The sequence below is a fragment of the Eriocheir sinensis genome, chromosome 20, assembly GCF_024679095.1.
Source record: "Eriocheir sinensis breed Jianghai 21 chromosome 20, ASM2467909v1, whole genome shotgun sequence".
NCBI classification, from domain to species: Eukaryota; Metazoa; Arthropoda; class Malacostraca; order Decapoda; family Varunidae; genus Eriocheir; species Eriocheir sinensis.
Genome location: NC_066528.1, coordinates 14,603,924 through 14,622,606, shown reverse-complemented (window position 1 = coordinate 14,622,606; position 18,683 = coordinate 14,603,924). Strand labels below are relative to the sequence as shown.

The window sequence follows — 18,683 nt, the reverse complement described above, 5'->3', positions numbered from 1 at the left end:
TGTGGCCTGCCATGACTGACAGCCGCTGCCCACTGCTGGTGGAGGAAGGGGGAGGGACATTGCTGCCTTCTACACATACGTATTTTAAGACAACCCACAACAAATACATAATATTTCTGTTGCTATCCAAGGCGGTGGCTGAGTGGTTAGCATGCCGGTCCAGTATTCACCGCGTCGTGGATGATTTGGGTTCGAATCCGCTGCTACCACCTGGGATTTTTCAGTCACCGCCGAGTGGCCCAAGACCACCCATCAACGCGGACTGTAGAGGAACTGTCAAAGGGAAATACAAAATGAGCTTCCGGGCGCAGCATGAGCCAAGAATAGATGGCGCCAGTATCAACACTTGCCTGAACCACGTCGGGCTTGGGCCAACCACCACTCTTCCTATGGCTATTTATTACCCACAAAAAATGGAAATGTGTACATTTTAGGATAAATAAAAGTACGATGAAAGAGAAGGTTTTTGCCTTAGGCCAGTATTTATGTTATGACTACAGTACCCTCTCGAGTTCCATGCTCGCTTCGTTCCTAAGGTATAGCGCTAAACTCAAGGCTCACGAAACTCAAGGTATTGAAAACACTGAAAAAGCGCTTATTTGTTCCAACCCGTTGAGATTTTTTTTTTTTTTTTTTTTTTTTTCATGTGGCTTATGGCGCCGGTAAACTATCCATCTGAGCCTAATGGTCGGCCCCGAGCCTGTCATGGCGCAGGCAACTGTTTATAGTGGTGCCATTATAATTGGGTCATGCTGGCCCCCAGAGCTCACTTTTTTTCCTCCTTTACTCCCATGTTATCTCAAAATACGTACCTTGGAAAAAGAAAGAAAACAGAAAGAGAGAACGGGTCGTTTTAAAGCCACAGATGAAGCCTTACGATTGGCTGAGCTCTGAAAACACGCTTGTGATTCGCTGAGAGTCCGATGACGTCATCGCCGGCGCTCACCCAATCAGCGGCCTCACTGCCTTATTAACCCTTAGGCTTCGGCTGTGGGAGAGCCGAGAAGTGCCTGAGAAACTTCAAAATTACTCTGCATTTTGAAACTAAGAAAAGAGCATGGAACGTACATCAGAGTACTCCTCTCATAACCGTAAATCCGTTAAAAATATTTACTTTTACTCAAACTCCATTCTTTTTGGGTGATGTTTGTTACAAAATAAACAGTCTCGTGACGCGTGGCATCTAGCCGAGAGTCGCTTGTTGTGTACTATAGAGAATTTGCCAGTGATCATTGTATAGATAGCTAATTCAGTATACCATGACCATAGCTGGGTGCTATCGCGATACTTTATCACTGATAACAAAATCGAGTTATCCGCCATCCGCTACTTATTTAAATATCTATCGGTATTTTTGTTACTTTTGTGACCAAACTAGCGATAATCGCTACTTTTTTCCGACTCTCAGAAAACAAACGTTGTCTCCTCCCTGTTGCGCATGCGTGGCCCAGGCGCCCGGTGTTGTACAGCCTTGTACAGTCTCACAAAGCTTTTTAACACATTAAGAGTAGTTGCTGGAAGGCTGAATCAGACATACAGTACCACCATCCTCGCTGTTTCTAGAACGACACTCTGTACATATCAATACAACTCGTACAGATTGTCGGTCTAGAAACAGCGGGGATGGTGGTAGTGGTACTGTATGTCTCATTCAGCCTTCCAGCAACTCTTAATTACGGTTAAAAAGCTTTGTGAGAGTGTACAGGTCTGTGCTTGCTGGTCTGAGCATGCGCAGTTCACGAGACTAGTGTTTGTAAAGAAAAGTGCCAGCTTTTGACGGTGGGGACGCCAAATAACACAACACTGGTTCAGGCGTTTCTAGTATTACCGTCCATATGTACATGTCAACGTGTGGTTTTCAGGATTTGTAAGTTTTCTAAAATACAGATAATGAAAATTTAAATTCATCTATGTTTTTTATTTGAAATATCAATATAGTATTGTTTTTGCCTATCGGACTTATCGCTAGCTAGTATCGGAATTGTGGATTAATATTGGGTATCGGTTATCGCCTATATTTGTGTTTCCAGTTAACGAATATCGGTTATCACTGATAAGGTTTTCCATTATCAGTTATCGGTTATCGGGAATAAGGTTTTCTGTTATCGTGCCCAGCTATGGCCATGACCTTACAGCACCACCTATGACAAAAAAGCCCACCTCAAGATCACTCACCCACCTCATTGACCTAGGGCATTCATGGCGGGTTGCGCTATGCCACCACCGCCTACAATTAGCTAAGGAATCCAAAATACATTTAAAGTTTGGTGACATTTTGCTTCCAAGATATAAGCATTGCATTATGTAACAGTAATCAACTGTAGAGGACAATGCCCCTTCATATCAAACAACATAAAAAAAAATCCTAATAAATGAACATTTTGCTTTCATAACAGAAAAAATAATGCTCCAGATCACTATTTACTAGTACTCGGAATATTAGATTATCCTAATGTTTGATTTATTATAGTGTATTTTACTGAACTGTAGAGGAAAATACCACTTCGCAAATAACGTAAAAAAAAAAAAAAATCTGATAAATTAAAATTTTGCTTTCATAACAGAGTAGAAAATAATGTTCCCCATCCTGCTCTTCATCTGTTTCTGACTCGTCACTTTCCTCGGAGAGCTCATCATCTGGGTCATCTGAATTGACAAAAAATCTGAATCATCTGAATCACCAGATGAGGTATCCGATCGCCCTCCTTAAAAGACGGTCGGGTTCATTTCTGTTGAAAAGGATGGGAAAAAAATATTATTAATACTTTTTTTATGTACAGCTCATCAAAATGTAAGATATTGTATCGACACTAACTCTTATAATCATCATAAAAACTACACCAAATAACAGAACAAGACTATATCGTCAGTGCGTCGCGAACTGGTACATATATGCGCCAACCCATGCCTGGTACATTGGTGCAGCAATACGCGGTAGAGGGAAAAAATATTAGTGGTCTGCGATTTGGTATATATTTGTACCGTGGATTTTTACACTATACTACAGGCTATCCTCTCATAATGATACACAACTCCTCTCTCTGCAAAAATCCAACGGACACTGGCGTGGTGGGCGCCGTGAAAGTTCCGCGGAGCAGGCAAGAGCGCCGAGTTGCCAAACGCGATTAATGTGTTAACAGGACTTAAAACTATCAAGCTTGCAGCTTTGGTCGATGGATATTGTCCATTTACGTGTAGTTCTGTCTTAGTATTGTTACGATTATTGCTTCAGATTTATTTAGGTTAGTTCAAAAGACACATTTATCAATTAATGTATCATTGCATCAGTTTATTATCGGTACACTGTGTTACCTTGAAACTCAAAAGGGTTTTGGTAGGAATACAAACTTAATTTCATGCATGTTAGAACAAGTTAAGACTTGGCCAATGAGTGCGCAGCACCGTCACCCCAGCAATGATACCAAGTCCGTGTGTCCCTCCCTGTAGGATTATCCCCGCCAGCTCTTGTGACACTAGCAGTTGTTTTTTACCCCCCCTCCCCCCCACACTCCCAGCAATAATCAATAACCAGAAGAATTGGAAACATATACAAACCTGTCAAAAGAACAGTGTGGTCCTTGTAAATAATGTAAGAGCGGTGATGTCATCAACACGCACTATTTGCCCGACCCGGCGACCTGTGGCTTGCCTTGGGTGCACCCACCACCGCCCTGATCCCTCCCACCAACTTCTGTTTCCTTACCAGCCTTTTTTTTTTTTTTTTCAGCACATGACTTTGTGTCCCAATGTCCACCACTGATGTTAGTGTTGAAGTGAGGCATCGAGACAGTTGCTGTCCTCAGTACTTCTTCCGTCCTTGCTGCCGCTGACTTCAGGACTCCTTGGTGCTTCCCACGCCTTGCCTGCTCAATTAGTCACAGAGTGTGGCTTTGAAGCAACCTTGCTGCCTTCTCCAGCATCTCTGAGGTTCCTCAAGGCCAGCCAACTCCTCACATCCAGAGTAGTGTTGCAGTGGGGGCTGCAAGGCGGGACAGCAGCTTGAGTGGCTGGGATCAGCAGGAGCAGACTGCTGCTGGTGTGAGGTTCAGGAGTGATAAAAAACGCCACCAACACAACCACCACCAACAACAAAACAACGACAACAACAACTGCTGGCCTCTTCATCCACAAAGGGGAGAGTTTGAATTTCAGAAGTGAGAGAAGATCTGAGAATGAGAGCAAGTTTACTGACCAAAGCCAAGAGTGTGAGAAAAGACATGCAGGGAAGGATGACCTCAACAAATACACCCACACACTCTGGTGTTAGACCTCATGAAAGGCGGGAGTGTGGCAAAAGGTTTAGTAATAGGAGTAACCCCAAACATCACACCCTTACACACACCGGTGCAAAAAAACATGAGTGTGAAGTTTGTGGGAAATGTTTCAGTCAAAAGGGTACCCTCAAATTACACACTCTTACACACACTGGTGAAAGAAATCATGAGTGTGAAGTTTGTGGGAAATGTTTCAGTCAGAAGGGTACCCTCAAATTACACACGCTTACACACACTGGTGAAAGAAATCATGAGTGTGAAGTTTGTGGGAAATGTTTCAGTCAGAAGGGTACCCTCAAATTACACACTCTTACACACACTGGTGAAAGAAATCATGAGTGTGAAGTTTGTGGAAAATGTTTCATTGAGAAGGGTCACCTCAACACACACATCCTTACACACACTGGTGAAAGGAATCATGAGTGTGAAGTTTGTGGGAAATGTTTCAGTCGGAAGGGTACCCTCAAATTACACACTCTTACACACACTGGTGAAAGAAATCATGAGTGTGAAGTTTGTGGAAAATGTTTCATTGAGAAGGGTACCCTCAAGAAACACACCCTTACACACACTGGTGAAAGAAATCATGAGTGTGAGGTTTGTGGGAAATGTTTCAGTCTGAAGAGTAGCCTCAACACACACACCCTCACACACACTGGTGAAAGAAATCATGAGTGTGAGGTTTGTGGGAAATGTTTCAGTCTGAAGAGTAACCTCAAGAAACACACCCTTACACACACTGGTGAAAGAAATCATGAGTGTGAGGTTTGTGGGAAATGTTTCATTGAGAAGCGTACCCTCAAGAAACACACCCTTACACACACTGGTGAAAGAAATCATGAGTGTGAAGTTTGTGGGAAATGTTTCAGTCTGAAGAATAACCTCAAATTACACACTCTTACACACACTGGTGAAAGAAATCATGAGTGTGAGGTTTGTGGGAAATGTTTCATTGAGAAGGGTACCCTCAAGAAACACACCCTTACACACACTGGTGAAAGAAATCATGAGTGTGAAGTTTGTGGGAAATGTTTCAGTCTGAAGAATAACCTCAAATTACACACTCTTACACACACTGGTGAAAGAAATCATGAGTGTGAAGTTTGTGGAAAATGTTTCAGTCGGAAGGATACCCTCAAATTACACACTCTTACACACACTGGTGAAAGAAATCATGAGTGTGAAGTTTGTGGAAAATGTTTCATTGAGAAGGGTACCCTCAAGAATCACACACTTACACACACTGGTGAAAGAAATCATGAGTGTGAAGTTTGTGGGAAATGTTTCAGTCGGAAGAGTACCCTCAAATTACACACTCTTACACACACTGGTGAAAGAAATCATAAGTGTGAAGTTTGTGGGAAATGTTTCAGTCGGAAGAGTACCCTCAAATTACACACTGTTACACACACTGGTAAAAGTAAGCATGAGTGTGAAGTTTGTGGGAAATGTTTCGGTCAGAAGGGTCACCTCAAAGTACACACTGTTACACACACTGATGCAAGAAGTCATGAGTGTGAAGTTTGTGGGAAAAGATTCAAACTGAAGAGTATATTGGACAAGCACCTCTTCAGACACTCTGGTCATAAAGGGTTCAAGTGCGATGTTTGTGGGAAACGTTTCATGACTAAGGGTGAGATTGCCAGGCACGTGAAGGTCCACTTCTCCTGAGGTGCTGTGCTGATTCAGTTCTGCTGTGTGTGTGAGTGCAAGTGTTTGTTGTGGTGGTTACAGGGCTGTGTGTAGCACAGAGAACAGAAAATATTCATCTATTGGAACAAATGGTGACTGTGACGGCATGATCTGTTGTAACGGGGTACGGGGGACGTTTAAAGGGCGTTGATTAAGACTTCAGCTTCCTTAAGGCGATTATATTCTTAGCCTATATGTACAAGGAGCGTCGGAGCGAGAGAGACTGCCGTTGTGTGTCAGTCGGACTCTCGTGAAGGAGTGACGAGTTACAGGTTGGAAAATAATTGTTACAATTGGTCACATATGTCGAGGTGACTTTCAAGCTTGATGAAATGCTATGACTATACTATAACACAGTTATTCACTTTCCATTCTATGCTACATGTGGTTGGTGGGTCCTGTGAAAGGTCTGATCTTTTTGGTGACTGTGCTGGGCTGGCTGTTGTGGCCTGGGCTTATTGGTCAAGTGTGTGTGTGTTAATAATAATAATATAGTGTATTTGGTCTTACCAGCTGCTAAGCTAAAAATGTACACATTATAAACACATTGTAAAGAACAAGTACAAAATGACGGTTTAGGGGTTCAGGGATCTAACGCATCAGTGGGTGGTTGGAATGATGGTGGTGGGAGGGTGGAGTGCAGTGTGGTGGTGCCGGGGATGGGGAGGACATCCTCTTCCAGATGGTGGCAAGGTGTTAGTCCCAGGTCATCCTTAGGTCAGACGCTGATGGTGGGATTCAGGCAGAGCAGTGGGAGGTAACTCAGGCCACAGACTGAACACTGTTGTGCCATACCCTGGGCTGGTGGGACAAGAGAGGGGGGTGGTTGGGGGGACAAGGGCACAGCCTTGGCAGGGGGGGTGTACATTGTGCTCCACTTGAGTGACAAGGCTCCAACACAGCACTCACCAAAGCAGAGCAGGCCTTTCCTGGCAGCAGGGTGGGCAGGATGACAGTACTGTATGCAAACCACACCAAACTGGCAATTGGGAGGGGTAACTGATGTCTTAGGGTGTTGTCACTTTCCTGTTTTCAACCTTGTGATGTCTCATCTCAACAAGCAAGTCAAATACCACGGCAGCCTTGGGGGGGGCACAACAGCAGTGTCACCACTTCCTTAGAGGGATGAGAGAAGTAACGGGAGAAAGGAATAAGGGAGAAGTTTGGTAATGCAGAGGCGATTTATCAATTCTCTCCATACACTCCCGTCTTCTCATTCTTCCCTCCCCTACTTCTCTTGGGTGTTCTACCACCCTGTCCCCCCTCCCCCCATCCCCTCTCTTCCCCCAATCAGAATTATAACAGGTTGCATTTACATGTGTCTTGTATGCTCTCAAATCTCAGTGTACCACTTGGGAATTTATGTAAAGATAAAAAAGCATTCCGAGAGACGAGTTTTATTATCATAAGAAAATAGCATGTGTTCCTTAATTTCACTCTCCAGTCACCGTCAAGACAACCTGTGAATCACAGCTTTGGATCATGGGTCAAACTTTACTAAAATTCCTGTGGAAGACAGGCAAGGCACGACACATTAGCACCACTGTGGGCCATCATGCCTTGACGCGCCCTTCATGATGCATGTAAACAGTGGTTCCATGCAGGATGTGGGAGGTGTAGCCAGAGCCTGTACAGGGTACTGCAGGAGGAGGAGGACCAGCTGTGGTTCTGCCCTGATTGTAGGCCAGGCATGGTGCGGGCCTGTGCAGAGGTGAAGAGGCTGAAGGAAGAGAATACTATTATAAAAAAACAAATGCAGGAACTAAAGGAAAAATATGAGGAGTTGACGGAGAACATAAAGCAGTCAGAAGAGAAAAGGAAGGACAGAGAGGAAACAATAGTGGATAGAGCAGTGGAAGAAGCTGTAAAGAGAATGGAAAAGCTTCTGGAAGAGTCAGAGAAACAGAGGGAGGAGAAGGAAGATAGAGAGAGGAGGAGGAAGAATTTAATTGTTTTTAACTTGCCAGAATCAACAAAGGAGCAAGGAAAAGACAAGAGTTTGAAGATAAGGAGAGTTGTGACCAGGTGTTTGGAGAGATTTTGAATATAGAAGGATGCAAGATAGAAAAGGTGGTTAGACTGGGAAAGAAACAAGATGGGAAAGTAAGGCCGACACTTGTGAAACTAAAGGATGAACTTTCAAAATGGCAGATTATCTCAAGAGCAAAGACTCTAAAACAGGAGGAAGATGAAACATTTAAGAGATTAATTATTGCACTGGACATGACACATCAACAGAGAGAAGAGGATTACAGACTGAGGCAAGAGCTAAGGAGGAGGAGAGAGGTGTATGATAAAAAGAGGAAAAATAGTGTCCCTAAGGGGTAACGAAGGTAGATATTGTAGTAAAAGTGACGATGTGAATAAAAGACAAATAGAAAGAGAGAAACAAAGTGTGTGGAATATAAAGGTTATAAACATTCAAGGCTTAACACAAACAAAAATCATAGATATTGAAAAGATGATCAGTGAAATGGATGTGGTGTGTGTGACAGAAACCCATGAGAAAGTAAGAAAGGTGAAGATGAGTGATGATTTGGTAACCATGGAAAGTATGAGAGAAATACAAGACAGAAAAGGGGGGGTATTATGCTTCTACCTAAACAAAGTGGAAATGTAAAATTAAGTAAACAGGAAAATAAAATAAAAGACTATTTATATTTGAAAGGGTCAGCATTTGGAATTAATATAAATATTGTGGTGGTCTATTTTGCAACAAACAACAAGGAAAGGAACAAAAGTATAAGAAAAGAAATTGAGAAAATATTGAAGATAATTTAGTATTATTAGGAGAGTTTAATGGGCATGTTGGATTTAAAGGAACACAAGAATTGGATGATAATGGAAAAATGATTTTAGAATGGATGGAAGTTTATGGTCTCATAATGCTTAACGATGACTTTGAGTGTAGTGGTGAAGTGACGTGGAGAAGAAATGATCTAGAAAGTACAATCGACTATGTACTGGTAACACAACAGCTTTACAAAGAATATATAAGTATGGAAATTGATGAAAAGCAGGAAAAGTTTGATTTATCAGACCATAACCTAATTACAGTGACATTGAAAAGGAAAGATAAGGAATCAAATGGAGTAAAAGCAGAAAGATGGAAAGAATATGAATACTTTAAAACTGATAAAGACTCACTAATGAGGTATAGACGAGAAGTGGAAAAGAGGTTAGAAAACAAAGACACAATAAGTATAGGAAATCTGAATTCAATCCTATGGGATGAAGCAAATAAAACCCTTAAGAAGAAAAGTAGGAGGAAAATTAAAAGAGGTGGACAGGAACAAAAGTTAGAACAACCATGGATAACAGATAAAATTAAGTAGTGTATAAAACAAAGGAAAGAATATAACCGAGCCAGGAGAAATGCTACAACACCACAAGAAGAAATATATTATAAAGAAAAATATCTACTAGCAAAAACAGAGACCAATAAGGAAGTGAAGTCAGCAGTGTATGATTATGAGGAAAAAATAGCAAAGGAAATAAAGGAAAATATTGATAGGAAAAAGTTATGGGAACTTATTGATAAATTGAGGAAAAAGGAAAGAAAAAAAGAAGGTGAACTGAGAATCTACGATGAAAGTGGAAAGGATTTACCTAGAGAGGAAATTAAAGAAGTGATTCAAGACTACTGGAAGAATATCTATAGAATGAATGAAAATAATGTAAAAGAAGTGTGGAATGCAGAAACAAAAAGAGTATATACAAGAAAAAGAGAGGAAAACTTACTCTCAGAAAATATTGTAAGAATACTAATAGAGAACGAACAGGGGGAAGACTTGGCCGTGTGGGATGAAAGAACACTGGAACATTTTGATACAGTGAGTAAACTGAACAGGGTGATAAAGGAGATGGAGTACCACATAGTTCAAGAGAAAGAAGTAAAAGAAGGCTTAAAGAAGCTAAAGAACAAGAAGGCAGCGGGTCAGGACAAAATGAAGGGGGAATTCTATAAAGCACTTCAAGACAGTGAGAAATTTATAAAGTTATTGACAGAAAGTTTCAGGGAAATATTAGAAAACGGAACAGTACCTGATGAATGGAAAGAGTCAAGAACAATAATGGTGCCAAAGAAAAATAAACCAAAAGTTTCTGAGTTAAGGCCAATAGCAATAACGAATGTGTCATATAAGTTATTTATGTCAGTAACAGTACAAGAACATATTGAAAAACACTTAATTGATAATAAACTAGTAAAAGATAACCAAAACGGATTCACAAAAAAGGGCAGAATAGAAAACAATTTAATGGTGTTAAAATATTGTATTGACAATACATTCAAAAATAGAAAACATTATATGTGATGTCAGTGGACTATGCTAAAGCATATGATTCAGTAAAAAGGGACAGCTTGATCAGCATATTAATGGACTACAAAATTCATCCTAACTTAATAGATGTAGTGACTGGAATATATACAGACGATACCACAGATATAGCAATAGGAGGAGATAAAGAAATCGAAATGATAGTGACCAGTGGCATCAGACAGGGCTGTACAGCTTCCACTACCTTATTTAAATTATTGACATACGTAACGATAGACACACTGGAAAAAGAAGGAGGATACCAAGACGAAAACTTTAAGTTAAGTGCTCTATACTATGCAGACGATGGACTATTAATGGCAAGAACAGATGAAGAAATGAGTAAAATGATAGATGTACTGGCTAACCTAAGCAATTACACGGGCCTCAGAATAAATAGAGATAAGAGTAGTATTATAATATTTAATAAAAAAGAGCAGCCTGAACAGATACAAGGTATCAAAGTTAGTAAAGACATTAAATATTTAGGAGTAACAGTGAGTAATAAGAAAAATTGCTTCAAAATCCAAAAAGAGCATTCTATACAAAAAGCTAAGAAACTTGCCAATTTAACATATCCAGTCATTGCACAGAGCTGTAACAAAATTCTTATCGGGAAAACTTACTGGAAGAGTATTGTCTTACCAACAATTTTATATGCATCTAGTATTTTAGCCTATACTAAAGATGAAATTCAAAAGTTACAGAGGATTGAAAATTCCGTGTATAGGGCAATCCTGGGAGCACCAAGCTATGCTCAAGTTCCAGTCTTGAGAGGAGAGACTGGGTCATGCGCCATGGAGACCAGAATAAGGCAAAACCAGCTAAATTATTTGAAATATATAGAAGAAAATGAAAGAAATGAACTGATGAGGAGGATCATAGAGGAAAAGGCAACAACAAGGAATGATTATTGGTTTAAGTCAACTAAGCAATTTATGAAAGACATTAATTTAAATTACTCTGACCTAAGAACAATTAAGAAAGAAAAATTAAAGAATAAGATCATAGACTGGGATAGTAAGAGATGGCAGCAGGAAGTAACAGAAAAATCAAGTTTATCAATATATAAAAATTGGAAGACAGAAATGTCTGAAGAGAAAATATAAGACAACAGACCATCGTCACCAATATTATTTAAAGCAAGAACAAATAATCTAAGACTAAATGATAGAAATGGACACACTAACGGAGACACTAAATGCATCTTTTGTGACTGGAATGTAGAGGATTTAATGCATTTTCTGTTGTGGTGCCCAGGATATGCAGAAATAAGAAAGAAGACAATTTTACTGCAAAGACCATACATAGAAAATGAAGAAAATATCATAGGACAATTACTCTTCAACGAGCTAAAGATACAAGAATCCAAGGAAATAGTGTATGAGATGTGGAAGAAAAGAGAAAGCCAACGAAAGAACATAATGGAAGCAGCAGCATAAGAAGACTTGGAACAGCATCAGGGAAGCGCCGACACAAAGGCCAAGCTTCCCGACTTACACCTGACCTGACCCGACTCGTCCCGTCTATCCCGGTCGCCAGCAGTCAGGCTGAGGGGCGACCTCACGTCACAAGATGGCGCCTACGACGTTTTTTGAACATCGCACGGGGCAGCACTTGCGACCACAATGGAGGAATTAGGACCAAATGGTGAGATACGACCGGTTGAACATAAGGCGCCATGTACCGAATGACAAGGGAAAATGGCGATTCTCCTGCTTGCAACGTGATGAAAGCACTCTAATGAAAGTCCTCACACCAAAGAAATGCTGCCAAGTCATACTCATTGAACGATCTGTCTCGTAACATGGACGTTATCACGCAGCACCGAATAAAAAAAAAAAGGAAAAAAAATAACTTCTGTATATATTTTTTTGTGAAGTACAAAGGCTAATGTATATACTCACCCCCCCCAAAAAAAAAATTCCTACAAGCAAGTGGGTCAAAATGGCCACTTCCAAAACTTTATTTGACAACAAAAATAACGTTACTGTAAACGCTGTGCCGAATGGCACACTGGGCACTCATCATACCAGAGAAGTGAGAAGGAGCAGAGGACTGTGATACCCGCCTCTCCTCAACAGGGCACCGACGCACTAATACATGCCCGTGAATGAGTTGAAAAAGTCGGCCAAGGTTAACCACAGTGAGCGCGAGTTTCAAAAACACCTTAATTTTTGTGCCAACGGCAAACGGTTTCCATTCTAGGGTTAAGCAGTATAGGATACACGTTGTCAGGTCCGGGACTTGTATTTGTTTTAATGGATTGGAGAGCTTTAAGGACTTCATCGGTAGTTATTACAAAGTTAGGCAACGCATGCTCAAGAGGAGGAAGAATACTGTATTCTTCCTCCAAGAGAGCGACCCGCTGAGGGCCACTCCATGTATTATTCCTCCAAGGATAAAACTGGAAAAGAAAATACAAGAAATAAAAGACCATAAATGAAATGCATAAAAAGACTACAACTTACGGCATAAAAAGTCTCCAATTAGAAAGAAAAGAGGAAAAAATAGGGAAAATAAAAGAAAAAAATGTGAAAATAGGCAAATCGGAAAATAGGAAAACCTGAATATAGTGTGAAGAAGAGAAAAAAGAAGCAGATCAGGTCAAAAGAAACATCATTCAAAAACAAATATGACAAACACAAAACACAGATGAATATGGAGGCGGGCAACAGGATCTATGTAGATCATATGTAAATCCCGTGGATTTTATTGGTAAGTAAATGGGAAAATAGGTCAATCGGAAAAGAGAAAATAGGAAAGTCTGAATATAGGGAGACAGAAAAATCACAGAATCAAGAAGGACCCAAGAAGCTATAAAGGAAGGAGAAGAAGAAGAAGAGGAGGAGGAAGCAAACAAGTCCCCTGTGTCATCAAGATCAAGGTCGAGGTCCGCCGCGTGCCCTGAACCTTCCTGCAGAAGTCGGGGCAACTCGACTGGATCTAACTCCCGCCCTGGTGACAGGACGGCCAACACAATCAACGACTCCTGATAACAACTACCACTGACGGGGCTCTAGAGGCTGTGGGCCCACAGCCTAACTAGCCCCATAAAACACCCACGAAGAAGAAGAAGAAGAAGAGCCCTGGCAGTGTTTCTCGTGGAGGAGGAGCCCCTCGGGCTGCAAGCCCCCAGGGTGAGTGTGCGGGTGGTGGGGGGTGCAGGAGGGCCAGGGTGTGGACGGGCTGTACTTGGGACAGGAAGGAGCGGAGGGCCAGGGTGTGGACGGGCTGTACTTGGGACAGGAAGGAGTGGAGGGCCAGGGTGTGGACGGGCTGTACTTGGGACAGGAAGGAGTGGAGGGCCAGGGTGTGGACGTGCTGCACTTGGGACAGGAAGGAGCGGAGGGCCAGGGTGTGGACGGGCTGTACTTGGGACAGGAAGGAGTGGAGGGCCAGGGTGTGGACGGGCTGCACTTGGGACAGGAAGGAGCGGAGGGCCAGGGTGTGGACGGGCTGTACTTGGGACAGGAAGGAGAGGGGGGCCAGGGTGTGGACGGGCTGTACTTGGGACAGGAAGGAGTGGAGGGCCAGGGTGTGGACGGGCTGTACTTGGGACAGGAAGGAGCGGAGGGCCAGGGTGTGGACGGGCTGTACTTGGGACAGGAAGGAGCGGAGGGCCAGGGTGTGGACGGGCTGTACTTGGGACAGGAAGGAGTGGGGGGCCAGGGTGTGGACGGGCTGTACTTGGGACAGGAAGGAGTGGGGGGCCAGGGTGTGGACGGGCTGTACTTGGGACAGGAAGGAGCGGAGGGCCAGGGTGTGGACGGGCTGCACTTGGGACAGGAAGGAGTGGGGGGCCAGGGTGTGGACGGGCTGTACTTGGGACAGGAAGGAGTGGAGGGCCAGGGTGTGGACGGGCTGTACTTGGGACAGGAAGGAGTGGAGGGCCAGGGTGTGGACGGGCTGCACTTGGGACAGGAAGGAGTGGCGGGCCAGGGTGTGGACGGGCTGCACTTGGGACAGGAAGGAGCGGAGGGCCAGGGTGTGGACGGGCTGTACTTGGGACAGGAAGGAGCGGAGGGCCAGGGTGTGGACGGGCTGCACTTGGGACAGGAAGGAGCGGAGGGCCAGGGTGTGGACGGGCTGCACTTGGGACAGGAAGGAGCGGAGGGCCAGGGTGTGGACGGGCTGCACTTGGGACAGGAAGGAGCGGAGGGCCAGGGTATGGATAGGGTTCCCACCCTGACCTCAGGAAAATACCAACATCTCACTCTCCAAAATGGAACTAACTGTATTTTAAGTTATGGGGGTATTATTCTAGTGTTTGCCCATACTCACCCCTCGCAACCAAAATTGGCTAGGGGGCCATTGAGACTTCGGGGAATGCAGTGGTAAACATGAAATGCGTCGCAAATGCATAGTTTTTGAGTTATGAGGGGTTGAAAAATACCCTACATGTAGGGAAATTCCTTACAATTACTTAGATATAGGGAAATTTCATACATTCCGTTTTTTTTTTAACAACGTACGGAAACCACGCAAGGTAATTATTGAAAATCACTCTGCACCTCGAAAATACAATATTACGCCTCCATATTGTACTTAAGGGCATATTATACATACGGACGATGTGTTTACATGGCGACGCCATTGCAATATGAGCAGCGTTGCCAACGATCCGGTTAGCAATGATACGCTAGGTGAGACCAGGTCCACCACGCGTGGTTATTTATTATTATTTTTTTTTTTGGAACACGCACCTTTACCTAATACTATTTCCGATGGTACGCTTGGTTAGCGATGGTACGCTTAGTTAGCCATTAGCCCACGCATGTGAGACCAGGTCCACCACGCGTGGTTATTTTTTTTTTAGAACACGCACCTTTAAGAGGGGGGGGGTCCAGGGGGGGCGCAGCCCTCCCTTGGTTAGCAGGTCGTAACGTTCGGTTGGAGTAGTTTAAATATGCTCCCCCACCCAAATACCCCGAGTTCACGCAGGTCCCCCAAGATCGTTGGGGGAAGGGGATTAATTCGGCTTCTTTACTTCTAAGTCCTTTTTTTTTTTTTTTTTTACTATGATATATGGAGGCGTATTATTGTATTCTGGAGGCGCGGAGTCAATATCCACAATCACCTTGTATACTGGGAATATGAGCCCGTGAAGCAGATTCAAAATCCGGTCAGTAAGGATTCACGTGTTCGAACAGCTCGGGCAAGAGGTTCGAGAGCCTGCACTTCCTGCACAAGCCGCAGTATTGTTAAAGGTGTGGTGTTGGATGGATCCCGGCTAGCCGGTGGTTTTACTTGTGTCAGTGATAAACAATGAAGATATACTGTGTTTGGTGCCACGGACTCTACTTGGAGGACAGAAACCTTGCGATGAGGTGACAACCTACTAGTGAGAGGGCATGAGTGTGGTGGTGGCGGTTTATGTGAGCACAGATGGCTGCCGGTGCCACGCCAGATGGTGAGGTGAGCATCGTTTGGTGGGTTCACTACGCTTCTCTCCCAAAACAAGCTTGGGGATCCACTGAGTGCGTGGTTTTCGTATGGGAAACACTAAATTCGTTGCAAACGCTTATTTTAGTGGTGGTGGGAGGAAAAATTCCCTAAATTTAGGGAGTTTCCCTAGATCTATGGAGTTTCTATCCCCCCCACTCTAAAAAAAATATGCGAATGCGACAGATTTTGTGTTCCACACCCGAAACCCCGCATTCCCACGAGGTCCCCAGGCTTGTATGGGGGAGTATGGGCAAACACTAGAATTTTACTGTTATGGGTCTTGTCTTATTGCAGTGTAGGTGATGTTCACCATGGTCGACTTGGGAGTCCACCGCCCCAACACTGTGCCCTACTCCTAGGGCCGCTTTCACTTTATTTGTTTTGATCGTTACCAATGACGGTGATCGACGCATAGTTCTCCACGTGAAACTGGTCTATGGGGTAGTGGTAGAGGAGGTGAGAGGTGTTGAGTGTGTGGTAAGGTGCGGGGCTGGGCTAACCCCGCAGCCGCCACTACCCCATAGGCCAGTTTTACGTGGAAATACTTTAGCGGCAATCACCGCCATTAGTAACGATAAAAACAAACAAAATAACTGTGAAAGCAGCCCCTAATGTGCCTCAGCTGGTCAGGGAGGGAGTTACTCTCTGCCCCCCTTGGAGTAGTCACGTGTAGGACAGGGGGCTCATTAGGGATCCCCTGCAGAAACAGGTCAAATTTTCTCCTGAAGGTCTCCATGCTGCAGTTAGAAGTGTCGGTTAAGATTCGTTTTAGGCCCGTGCCAGTATCTCATTACCTACCTTATGAAACATCACTATCTCTTCATATATCTTTTCTAAAACCTTCAACAGTCATGGAAATGCTTGTTATAGTAATTGTAGTATATCACTGTATTATTATTATTATTATTATTATTTAATATCACCACGAATTAGGCATGCAAATATCAATGGAAAAAACCCACGACAGATAGATCACGCCACCTTGTAGGAATGTCAACTGTCAGTGTTTACCGTTTCAGTTTGTATACAAAGCATTTCATCAAGCTTAAAGGTCACCTTGACATACGTGACCAATTGTAACTTCATTATTTTCCAATCTGTAATTCGTCACTCCTTCCAGAGAGCTCGACCGACACACACCTATTGTCTTGGCTCTCTCTCACCAACGCTACGCTGTACCTTGGGTTAAGAATACATTTCTTCTAAGACAGCGAGTGTTTTTCCTCACGCCCACCAAAACCCTGGCTGAGCTCCCCGCAACCAAGTTTTACACTGTTACACGCTTTGAAAATCCAATTCAAGGACTTTTTTTAACTCTTGAAAATTGGGAATAATGTTTATGAAAGCGCATCGCCTCCTCTGGCGACGGCCGCGGCGACGCTGCAGCCGGTGTTGCGAGAAATACCTCCTTGCTGAAATAAGTCACATATACATGTGGTGGGGGGTCGAGGGGGGCCCAGCCACACCGATAGTAGGTCGTAAAGTTCGGTTCGAGTAGTTTAAATATGCTCCCCGACCCTAAACTATCTGCAAGCTATTTTACAGCTGCCGCCAGAGGAGGCGACGCACTTTCGTAAACATGATCCCCTATTTACAAGAGTAAAAAAAAGTCCTTGAATTGGATTTTCAAAGCATTTCCATGACTGTTGAAGGTTTGTAGATAAGATATATGAAGAGATAGTGATGTTTCATTAAGTAGATTATGAGATACTGGCACGGACCTAAAACGAATCTACCGAAGTTTTCCTGATGTCCCTCGGCAGGCAGTTGAATAGTCTTGGTCCCTCGTTGGTAAAGCTGGCGGCATGTATGGACCTAATACATTGACTGACTGTTTCAATGGATATTCTGGGGCAGGTGCGGCCAAATCGGGGGGGTGTCTGGCCTGTAATCCCTCCTTCAGTTTGTGGTGATGGGTTAGGCACTTGCTTCTCCAGGATTTTCCAAGTGTTAATTATGTAGTACTATCTCTTCGCCTTTGGAGGGAGTCGAGTTGCAGAGTCTTGAGCCTGTCCCAGTAACTCAGATTTTTCATTGAGATCAGCTTCCTTGTGAAGACCCTTTGTGTCTGTTCCAGTCGCTTGATATTGTACATTTTGTGTGGGGACCACAGATGGCACAGGTATTCCATTTTTGACAACACCAGGGACTTCCAGAGCGGGAGGAGGTGTTCAGGTTCCCTCGTCTTGAAGGTGCGGAGTATCCATCCGCTCATCCTGCTGGCCGTCCTTGTGATGTCAATGTGCTCAGTAGGTGAAAAGTCATTACCAACTAGTACCCCCAGATCATGTACGGAGCTCTTCTCTGCAAAATCTTGACCTTTCACCTGGAACTGTGATCTTGAGGTGGCCATTTTCCCCATATCTTATTCATTCAAATTTATTTTTGTTGAAAGACATGTTGTTTTCCTAACCTAACCTAACCCAGCCCTAAAATTTCTGTGGCCTGCCATGACTGACAGCCGCTGCCTGCTGCTGGTGGAGGAAGGGGGAGGGACATTGCGTTGCCTTCTCTACACATACGTATTTTAAGACAACCCACAACAAATACATAATATTTCTGTTGCTATCCAAGGCGGTGGCTGAGTGGTTAGCATGCCGGTCCAGTATTCACCGCGTCGTGGATGATTTGGGTTCGAATCCGCTGCTACCACCTGGGATTTTTCAGTCACCGCCGAGTGGCCCAAGACCACCCATCAACGCGGACTGTAGAGGAACTGTCAAAGGGAAATACAAAATGAGCTTCCGGGCGCAGCATGAGCCAAGAATAGATGGCGCCAGTATCAACACTTGCCTGAACCACGTCGGGCTTGGGCCAACCACCACTCTTCCTATGGCTATTTATTACCCACAAAAAATGGAAATGTGTACATTTTAGGATAAATAAAAGTACGATGAAAGAGAAGGTTTTTGCCTTAGGCCAGTATTTATGTTATGACTACAGTGCCCTC

The 18,683-nt window shown here is 43.6% G+C and overlaps 1 protein-coding gene and 2 long non-coding RNA genes across 12 annotated transcripts in view; 1 reads left to right on the top strand and 2 right to left on the bottom strand.

Moving 5' to 3' along the window:
- Positions 1-18,683, top strand: part of LOC127001220 (zinc finger protein OZF-like) — an 80,971-nt gene that overhangs the window by 24,222 nt on the left and 38,066 nt on the right. The window contains exon 3 of one of the 8 annotated variants that reach the window (XR_007754920.1): positions 6,660-7,355. The exons of 6 other annotated variants lie outside the window; for them this stretch is intronic. The gene's annotated coding sequence lies outside the window, so the exon portion shown is untranslated. Of the gene's footprint in view, positions 1-3,927; positions 4,044-6,659; positions 7,356-18,683 lie in introns of those variants that run through there. One more of the 8 variants, XM_050865454.1, reaches the window with a different exon arrangement.
- Positions 4,037-18,683, bottom strand: part of LOC127001221 (uncharacterized) — a 52,581-nt gene continuing 37,934 nt past the window's right edge. For all 3 annotated transcript variants that reach the window (XR_007754924.1, XR_007754923.1, XR_007754922.1), the window contains one exon: positions 4,037-4,652. This is a non-coding gene — a long non-coding RNA (uncharacterized LOC127001221). The remainder of the gene's footprint in view (positions 4,653-18,683) is intronic.
- On the bottom strand, positions 7,348-12,870 carry LOC127001222 (uncharacterized). The gene is made up of 2 exons (XR_007754925.1): positions 12,319-12,870; positions 7,348-7,686 (listed from the first exon to the last, which is right to left on the bottom strand). It is a non-coding gene; the product is annotated as an uncharacterized LOC127001222 (long non-coding RNA).